Below are 10,699 nucleotides of genomic sequence, written 5' to 3' on the forward strand. Positions count from 1 at the left end.
GGCCTCCTTTTTTTAGAATATATTTTAGGCACCATGTCAGGTTTGAAGAGGTCTTGTGGTGCCAAATCAGTAAAGACCCCCCAAAAGTGACCCCGTTTTGGAAACTACACCCCTCAAGGAATTTTTCTAGGGGTAAGGTTAGCATTTTGATCCCACAGTTGTTTTGCGTAATTCATTGGAATTAGTCTGTAAAGGTAAAAATCGACTTTTTTTCTGAAAAAACTTAGACATTTTTAATTTTTACAAGGAATAAATGAGAAAAAGCACCCCAACATTTGTAAAACAATTTCTCCCGATTACGTAAATACGCCATATATGGTAATAAACTGCTGTTTGGACCTACAACGGGGCTTAGAAGGGAAGGAGCACTATTTAGCTTTTGGAGCTCAAATTTAGCTGAAATAGTTTACGGGTGCCATGTAGAATTTGCAAAGCCCCTGAGAGACCAAAACAGTGGAATCCACACAAAAGTGACCATATTTGGGAAACTACACCACTTAAGGAATCGATCTAGGAGTATAGTGAGCATTTAGACCCCACAGGTCTTTTGCAGAATTTATTAGAATTAGGCTGTAAAAATGAATATCAACATTATTTCCACTAAAATGTTGCATTTTTTCAATTTCACAAAGGATAAAGGAGGAAAGAGCACCCCAAAATTTGTAAAGCAATTTCTCCCGAGTACGGCTATACCCCACATGTGGTCATAAATGATTTATCATTAGAAAGTAATTAACCCTTTCCTGACTGATCCATATTTGCTTTTTCTTTTTTCCCTCTCCGCTTACCAAGAGCCATAACTTTTTTATTTTTCCATCAATAGCGGTGTGAGGGCTCAGTTTTTATTGGTACCATTTTCTGGTACATACAACTTTTTGAGCACTATTTATTACATTTTTTGGTAGAGCCAGGGTGACCAAAAAAAAAGCGATTTTGCAGTTTTAAATTCTTTATTTTTCACGGCGTTCACCGAGCGAGTTAAATAATGCTATATTGTAATAGTTTGGACTTTTACGGACGCAGCGATACCAATTTTGTGTCTTTTTTTACATTACTTTAGAGAAAAAATGGGAAAAGATTTATTTTTTTACTTTAAATATTTAATTTTTTTCACTAATAATAATCTACTTTTGTTTTTACACATTTTATTAGTCCCCCTAGTATGGCATAAAAAACACTCCATAAATCATATTTTTTGTACGATATGGTGATTTTTCGATATATATTGCATTTTTTTACTGCACCAGAATCACACCATATCGCAATAAAAACACTAGTGGCTTTCGGATGCCTTTTTATGCCTCCATCGCAACGTCTGAATATACCCTAAGGCAAGTTTTACCGCAAATTGCTGTGGTTTTGCAATGTGGTTTTCACCCATGCAGTTTCTACAGGTGAAACTGTAAAATAATTGTTTTACCTGTACAAACCGAATGGGTGAAAACCGCATCGCAAATCACCGGCAACTCACGGTAAAACCGTATGCTGTCGTGCCTGCAATTCTTGATGAGGTTTTAACTGCTCGGCCAAAAACAACTTATGCAGTGCACCATTAGGCCCCATGCACACGACCGTTGAATTTGACCATAATTGTTGACCATAATTACGGTCCGCAATTACATACCCATGAACTTGTATTGCCCACGGACACCTTCCTGTATATTTACAGGAAGGTGTCCGTGCTGGAGAAAGGCTCCGTAAAAGATAGGACTTGTCCTATCTTTTGCTTTTTACGGACAGTGCTCCCATACTTTATATGGAAGCTCGGCCCGCAAATGCGGGTGGCTGTCCGCGGCTGTAATCACAGACAGTGATTACGGGCACGGCCATGTGCATGAGGCCTTAACGTCCGTGTGCTTTTTGCTGATAAAACTGCCTTGTAAGGCCTCATTTAGACAGCCATAATTCCGAGACATTATAAGCTTCGACTATCTGGACTTGTCCACACGTAACACAATTGCTGGGTATTGCAGACGGAAAATACGCAGCGGAACACAGTAGCAGCATAATGGGTGTAATTTAACAATTTCATCCATTTCCGTCCTGAAATTCACCTGCGGTGCGTTTTTTCTGGTTTGCAGCATGTGAATTTGTTTTCCTGCTGTGGAAAGTGGAATGAATTCAGAGATGTCACCATCTCCCAGCATTGAAAAAAACGCAGCAAAATCCGCACCATTTTCAGCAGTTAAAAACGCAGGAAACGGTGTGGTTTTTCCATAGCGGAACATCTGCTAGTTTTAGCGGAAACGCTGCAGAAATTTTCTGAAGCAATTCTGTTATGTGTGGACAAGCCCTTAGGCCTCGTGCACACTTCAGACACCGTTTTCACGGCCGTTTTTGACGGATTCGTGTGCCCGTTTTAGCGGCCGTGTGCACTCCCGTGTTTCAGTTTCCGAGCGCCGAGTATGGTACTGTCCAGGGTGCTGAAAGAGTTAATGGGCTGCACTGATCGGAGGTAAGGGTATGTTCACACGCTAGCTGTCATTTACGGCTGAAATGACAGCCTGTTTTCAGAAGAAAACAGCTGCGTCGTTTCAGCCGTAAATGCTCCTCCTCGTAATATATGAGGCGTCTGTGACGCTCGTATATCTTTAGCTGCTCTTCATTGAGTTCAATGAAGAACGGCTCAAATTACGTGGCAAAGAAGTGCCCTGCACAGCTGTCAAACGACGACGCGTAAATTACAGGTCGTCTGCACAATACGTCGGCAAACCCATTCAAATGAATGGGCAGATGTTTGCCGACGTATTGTAGCCCTATTTTCAGACGTAAAACTAGGCATAATACGCCTCGTTTACGTCTGAAAATAGGTCGTGTGAACCCAGCCTAACTCTTTCAGCACCCTGGAGGGTACCATGCTCGGCGCTCGGAAAATACAATTATAATGAAATAAAAAATATATATATATAAGTTTCCTCCTGTCCGGCCACCAGCGATGACGTTTCATCCATGTCACCGCTGCAGCCAATCACAGGCTGTAGTGGCGGTCACGCACGTCAGGATGACGTCAGGAGGCCGACCTCCAGGGATGACGCTTCAACACACGTGCCACCTCTGCAGCCAATCACAGGCTGTAGCGGCCTCTACAGCCAATTACAGGCTGCCGCGTCAGAAAGGAAGGTCGGACTGAAGGAAGAAGAGGGACTCGTCACCAAGACAACGACCGGGTACGTATGAACTGCTTTTTATTTTATTTTTAATCAGCAGCCTCTTTTCTCGATCAGTGATTGATAGAGACAAGTGGCTGCCAATTAGTGTAATATTTCTGTAATGTATTTCTGCCTGCCCGGCCGTTGCTAGGCAACGGCTCCGTCACACACGGGCGGCACACGGATGCCTTCCGTGTGCCTTCAGTTTTTTTTGACGGCCCCATTTACTTGCATGGGCCTCACGGTCACGGAATCTCTGACCAAAGTAGGACATGCTCTACTTTGGATCAGAATGGAGCAACGGGACCGTCAAAAAAACTGAAGTGTGCATGGCCCCATTGAAATGAATGGGTCAGGGTACTAGCCGTCAGAAAAACGGATAGCACCCTGAAGGAAAAAACTGAAGTGGGCATGGGGCCTTAGGCCTCATGCACACTTCAGTTTTTTCCTTCAGGGTGCTATCCGTTTTTGTCACTGATAGCACCCTGAACCCATGATTGGCCGTGATTGGCTGCAGCGGCAGCCTGTGATTGGCTGCAGCGGCGACTTGGATTGAATGTCATCGCTGGAGGCCGGACAGGAGGAATGTAAGTATGAACTTATTTTTTTTTTTTAATTTTTATTACATTAAAATTGTATTTTCCGCACGCCGAGCATGGTACTGTCACCCTGGACAGTACCATGCTCGGCGCACGGAAACACGGAGTGCACACGGAAACCACACGGCCGCTAAAACGGGTCAAAAGCGGCCGTGAAAACGGTGACGTAAGTGTGCACGAGGCCTTAGGGCCCCAAGTCCCAGCCAGACCACAGGTTCAATGGCCTGAAGTAACCGCATCATAGATCCCGATCGCAGTTAATTCGGGTCCCGTCATAACCAGGGTTGACAACATGATTATATCCTTTTTCAACATATTTTACAGAAAAAATGAAAAACCTGTAAAAACCGCATGGGTGAAAAATGAATGATAATGATAAGTAATAAATGTAACTATTAGAATAGTGATATGAACACAAGCAGCATGTACTGTGACCTCTAAAATTATGATTATTACAATCCCAAAAATGTGTACAAGATACTTTAAAAAAAAAAAATTCTGGACACTGGAAAAAAAAGACCTGTTTTTACGGACGGTGCAGGAATTTACAGACGGTTGACAACCCGTAACACGGTCGTTAAAATGTTGCTGAATTACAGCAGTTTGAGACATTTTACAACTGCAACGATTTGCGGCAACACCACGTCTGCCGACATATTCCCCTAGGTGTAGTTCTGAGAAATGTCTGCTATCCATCTCCTTACTATACTGCTTGAATTAAAAGATATGTGAAAAAGAAAAAAAAAAACTTTACATGGGGCATCCTTACTTTTTTAACATGACTGTGTAAAAGCGTATACACACACATAATATATACATTTACACACACTTTTTTTTGTCAAACGTAAGCCATACGTTTCGCACTGTCCGAAGTGTCCGTTGCTATGCGTGGTGTGACAGAAACATGGCGCTTTCTGAGGCAAAATAAGCAGTGTCCAATAACGATATAATACGTCAGGGATAGACTACACAGACCAACCGTACATCAGCAGCAGAGAACTGAACTCGCTGGTAATGACGCTGCTGCGCACGCAGAGTACGCACAATAGCTTCCGCCCTCCCACTATACCCTACAGCCTATTCTGCCTTTAATAATCATGGCCGCCGACTTTCCCACACCACGTGACATTTGGTAAGCCTCCTTAGGGGTGGTCGCCGTCCAGTCGCTGTCACTCTGTACCCGCCTCTTGTCACGTGACGTGGTCGCCAGCGCTCCACCCCCTGTTCATCGGTTCAAGCCCGTCCCCTGCCTGGCAGTGTCCGTCTCAGCCATGATGGTGAGTAGCGGGGGAATGGCGGGGTATAGGTACCGCTAGTTGAGCTGTAGTTGTCGGTGGTGCTATAATGGAGTCGCGGTGGTCGGTAACTATGTCTTGTTGTTTCTCTACAGCAGGAAGGCCTGGATGACGGACCCGACTTCCTGTCAGAGGAGGACAGAGCGGTAACTGCGCTTATACCCCAAATCTCACCCAAAGATTGTCCCCTCACTGGGAATTGACAAATGTCATTGGTCTTGGTTGGGCTCTGGTGCTCATCTCCACGCTGACTGTCCCGTTATTTTAGTGACTGCTGCAGGATGAGGATGTCCAGCGCACGTATTTTTCCACATTTTTGGTGACTTTTTCGCCAGAGTCCATTGACGCTAATGCAAGGACTGTGGGTAAAAATATTCAGAAACCAGCAAGAAAAGACCTGCTGCTTTTCTTTAATTTCCCGTGAGCGTCCAAAAGCTCTGCTGGAGAAGAAATACGCCTCTGTCTTCCACTGAAATCAATGGGGGGCGGGCGGTGATTTCGTCTGTTTTTTGCGTTGATTCTGTGGTGTCTGTGTCTAAATCTCCGCCAAAAAACTGACCCTTACAAAAGAACTCTTCTTGAAAACATCAAAATACACTTACAACCCCCAAAAGCTATCTGAAAATCTGCTCCAAAAATACCTGGATTTAGAGTGGGTTATTTCTTGAAATCGGCCCTGTGTTTTTCTGACTCAAACGTATTCTGTGTGAACATGGCCTTAGTGGTGTGGTCGCTGCTATTATTTTACAAAGAACTGCTGAAAAACTGACAGAATCCGACTGGTTGTTATGGGGGACTAGTCCACTTTTCCTCGCACTGGTTTTGATGATCAGCTCGGCATCAGCCATGGGTTTTCCCCAGCTCAGATTGCGATGTTAAGCACATTTATTTTGACTGGTTCGTAGACTTTACAGGGGACTTCAGGCTTTTTGTATGTATATATATTTTTTTTTAGGCTGCATGCATGCAACGGCTTGTATTTTGCGGTCTGTAAACTGATCCGCAAAACACAGACAACACACGGATGACTGGAATAGGGCATGCTCTGAATTTTGTGGCTCTGTCCCATGGATCTAAAAAACGCGGTCATGTGCATGAGGCCATATAAATGAAAAGTGCTATCGACGTGCTATGCGTAAAAAAAAAAAAAAAACACCAATAGCACATTGATAAGTGGTCGTGTGCGTGAGACTTTACTTACAGCATCAGGAAGTGGTCTTGACCTACGCTTTCACTTCGCTTCTTTACGTGCTTGGATTGCTTTTCTTGGTAGATTTTAGTGTTTGCAGTTAATTGGTTATCCTTTTGGGACATGTTTTGCTGCTTCCATTAAAAAGCAGAACAGTTGGAGAATGCGTTTTTTTTTCAGTAATTATCACGCTGAGCGGATACCAAATGCTAAATAAATTCAATAGGAAACCGTATCAAGTGTTCTTTGTGTAATTTAAAGGGGGTTTTTCTCATAAATGTGTAATTTGTTCTAAACTGTTTAAAAATGGATTGCTTTGTGCATATAGTGAAATGTTTACCAGCAGATATAATATTTTGAACATCTTGGGATCCTTTTACACTGGCCAATTTTCGACGTAACAATGAGCACCGATCAACGAGACAGCTAGCTGATCGTGCTCGTTTTCTCCTTTCACAAGGAGCTATGTATGTCGGCAGCCTGTCTCCCTGTTTACACAGACGTGCTGCTGACCAAGACAATAATTTCTGCTGCAGAAACTATACAATCAGCCGATCGAGCGTTTGCTTGTTAATCGGCTGATCGTTGCCCTGTTTACACAGGACAATTATTGGGAACAAGCTGTGGACGCTTGTTTGCCCGATAATTGGCCCTGTGTAAAACATTCTTATTGATTTCAATGGTAATGCTTCCGTTCCGTAAGGTTTAAATTTTTAGCGGAAACAATACAGTAGTCGACTGCGCTATTATTTCTGCTAAAGAAACTTAAACCATTTGCAATGGCAGCATTACCATCTAAATCGAAGCTAATGCAAACTGAAGCTATGGTTTGTTTGGCTTTCTCTTCCTCTGACGGAATGGATAAACGGAACCAGACGCTGATGTGAATGAGGTTAACGTCCAACCTTTGATGCCCCTGCCCACTGTGTCCCTTTGGCTTTTGTTTTGCATCACGGCTTGATTAGAGTAGCTGTCCTGCAGTCCCTGCACGATACGTGGCCGGAGCATTACTGTGGAAGCAAGCTTCGTGAATGAGCTGCATTTAGTTAGCCCTGCAGCCCCTTCACTCTAAGTGTGTGGGGGGGGGGGGGGGAGTTCCTGGCAATCTGTCCCTATGAGTCAGTAAGTGATGGCTTATCCTTTAAAAAAAAAAAAAAAAAATGTTTTACTCCGTTTCATCAAAAATAAAGTAGCTTTGCGACTCATTTTGCATTTACAGCAAACCTGTGTCTCCATGGTAAGCAACATCAAGCCCTGTTTAGTCAGATCTTGTAGTTATACTCTCCCATTATGGTCCAAAATTCTTAATAACCTACATTTAGTAGGTAAGCAAGAATTAGGGACGGATGGGTGGCAATATGTCAGCAGGACCAGACTAACCTGACTAGGTAACCACCAACTCCTAAGTGGAGGCTTCATAAGAGCAAGCTTCCATAGGAAAAAAAAATAGTGGAGGCAAGGAGCGGAGGAATGTAAGGAGGCAATCAAACACATTCGGACTTATGAAATGGAAAATGACATAGAAAACTGGTCTGTTCACATCTCCGTTTAGGGCCTCTGTCGCAGATCTAGCCGAAAACGCCATAAACCATAGTTCATAAAAGCCATGAACACTCAGACAGAAACCCCATAGGTCCCATTAAAATCAATGGGTTCTGTTGGCGGCCGGCTGGTGTCTGTCATACAATTGAACCTGTGCTTCTGTTTTCGTTGGTCTTCTTGAACAGCGAAAATACCAACGCAGATGTGAACAAATGATCAAAAGATTAAAAAATTGATAAATAATATTGGGGATCATGAAGGAGATTGGTTGTTTGATAAATGTCATGAATGATCAATACAACTTATGTAAATGGGTATATAAGGTGGAAACTCATTGGGGTGGATAATTCTCACACAATTGGTAAATGGGGGAGACAACAACAAGAAAAATAAGAAATTACATCTATATGTTGGGATGTAGTGAGACTAGATGTAGATCCGTTCTATAGGATTATTGCCACAAATGTTAATTGGTGTTCAGGCCTTGAGACACTTTACATCTGGTATTCCACTTTTCCTGTTCTAGCGGTGGTTATTGATTCAAGCCTAATCAGGTCGGTGCTGTCTTTTCTCATATGGAAAGACTCCTCTTAAGGTCCTTTTACACGGGCCAATTATCGGGCAAACTATCGTTTATAGAATGTTCATTCCTGATTGCCCTGTCTAAACAGGGCACCAATCAGCATATCAACAAGCAAACACTTGTTCATCTTCTGATCGTATCGTTTTAAAAAAACAAAATATCTTAGTCTGCAGCACATTTCCCTGTGTAAACAGGGAGACTCTCTGCCGACATGATGATTATTATGTATGAGGACGAGTGGTCGGCGTAACAAGCACTCGTCCCCATGCACAGCGCCTTGTGACTGTAGCAAACTATCGCTGATCACTAGCTGTCTCGTTGATCGGAGCTCGTTACACTGGCCAAAATTGACCGGTGTAAGAGTACCTTTAGGAAGGAAGGAGGCCAAGGAGTTTGGGACTGCCAGATAAGTCTCCAGGCTGTAGCCGACTTGGTGCCAGGATGTTTTGGAGGGTATTTGATCTCTGAAAGGCGATGCTCTGTTTGTTTGGAACAGATTTTCTCAAAGGCTTTATAGAAAGTGTTGGATTCATCTTCTGAAACCGAGCAAAAAAACAGACCAATTCTTTTGCGGTAGTGTTTAATGTTGGCTTAAGTTGGTGTCAAAATACCCCGTGAACAAATTTGCATATTGGGTCCCCATAGCAGAGCCCCTGTTTATCCACTTTCTTCTTTTAGAAAGTTCATTAAACTTTGGATGGAAAAACTAGTGTAGAGTTTAACCCCTTAATGACCGGGCCTGAAAAGACCTTAATGACCAGCTCAATTTTTCTGGTTTTGCCTCTGCTTTTCAGCAGCCATAACTTTTTTAAATTTTTTTCATTGACGTGGCTGTATGAGGCCATGTTTTAATGCGAGAGAAATTTTTTTTTTTTTTCCCCACAGTTTTTGCGGCGTGAAAATAGGAAAAAGCGATTCTCGTAATTTTTTTTTTTCGTTTATTTTTTATCCTGTTCACGTTTCACACTAAATAACCTATTAGACTAATTCTTCAGTTTATTACGGTCGTGTAGATACCTAATATGTGTAGGTTTTTTTGTTTTTATTTAGTGTAGGGGCAATAAAATGTATTTAATGCATTTTTGGGACTTTTTTTATTTGTTTTGTTACATTTTTTTTTTTTTTTTAATCCCATCAAGGGATAACTTTATTTGTAACTTTATTTTTTACTTGTAATGTATTAGCATACTTCTGTACGCTAATACATTACACTGTGTCACTATGACACAGGCTGCTGATCGGGCAGCACATAGTGTACCCGAACAGCAGGCAAACGGAACAGACAGCCCTGGGGTCCTTTGTAGGTCCCCAGGGCTGACTGCAGAGGGATTCCCCATTGTTTGATCGCAATCAAAGAGGGGAATTCCCTTTGATCATGCCGCGGACCTCTGTAATCAAAGGGTTAAGCAGCTGGGGTCCGAATGTTTGCCGACCCCAGCTGTGTTCAGGAGGCTGCTCTAAGATCAGGAGCTGTTAGTTACAGCTCCTGCTTAGAGGATGAGTACTCACAGGAGCGCTCATCAGCCTGATCTACAGCCAAAAGACGTCTCTGTAGATTAAGCACCTGCACTGCCTGACGTCAAGACAGTGGGCGGTCGGGAAGGTGTTAAACCAGTCAAACCGCTCGGGAGCAGAGTTGACATATTTTTAATTGACCTCAATAGAAAACCACCCTAAAATAGGCAAATTGGCTTCCTACTTATGTTAAAATGTTTACGACTGTAATTCTCTTGCATTTCTGAAATGTCAATGTTTAATGGGTGGAGAACATTCTTTGATTGTATCCTGCTAGGAGTTATTTCGTTCTCTGCTTAGTAATCTCTTGAAAGTGACCTACACTCTTGTGTGCTTTCTAATGTGATAATTTTCTGTTTTATTTCTCCTGTAAAGCCACGTGCAATTAATGTAGATCTGCAGCCTGATGCCACTTTGCAAGTTGATATATCTGATGCATTAAGTGAGAGAGACAAAGTGAAATTCACTGTGCATACAAAGGTAGGTGTTGTTCTTGAACTACTAAAAAAACAAAAAACTGCTGAAATTCCTTCTTGGAATGCATTTAGAAAATTTAGCAAAACATTGATTATATGACATTTTTTTTTCTGTTGACATTTACACTGAGTCCTCCACACTCTTGCCAGAAAGTAATTTCAGCAGATAAACAAACTGGAGGTGCAGATCCCCAAACCAGGTTGAGCGCTGCTTGGTAGAGCTAGACACCATTACGTTACACCATTTATGGACGTCTGGTAGATGTCCCTGCTTAAAGGGGTTGTACAAAATTACCAGAACACGGCTGCATGAAAACCACACCTATCTAGAAGTTATATTTGGTGCTGCAA

General features: G+C 42.6%; 1 long non-coding RNA gene across 1 annotated transcript; it reads left to right on the forward strand.

Annotated features, from left to right (window-relative positions):
• Positions 1–4,921: 4,921 nt before the first annotated feature.
• LOC142741250 (uncharacterized) lies at positions 4,922–10,346 on the forward strand. Its single transcript, XR_012881046.1, has 3 exons — positions 4,922–5,025; positions 5,139–5,189; positions 10,248–10,346. It is a non-coding gene; the product is annotated as an uncharacterized LOC142741250 (long non-coding RNA).
• The last annotated feature ends 353 nt before the right edge of the window (positions 10,347–10,699 follow it).

Source organism: Rhinoderma darwinii, chromosome 1 (assembly GCF_050947455.1).
Source record: "Rhinoderma darwinii isolate aRhiDar2 chromosome 1, aRhiDar2.hap1, whole genome shotgun sequence".
Lineage (NCBI taxonomy): Eukaryota > Metazoa > Chordata > Amphibia > Anura > Rhinodermatidae > Rhinoderma > Rhinoderma darwinii.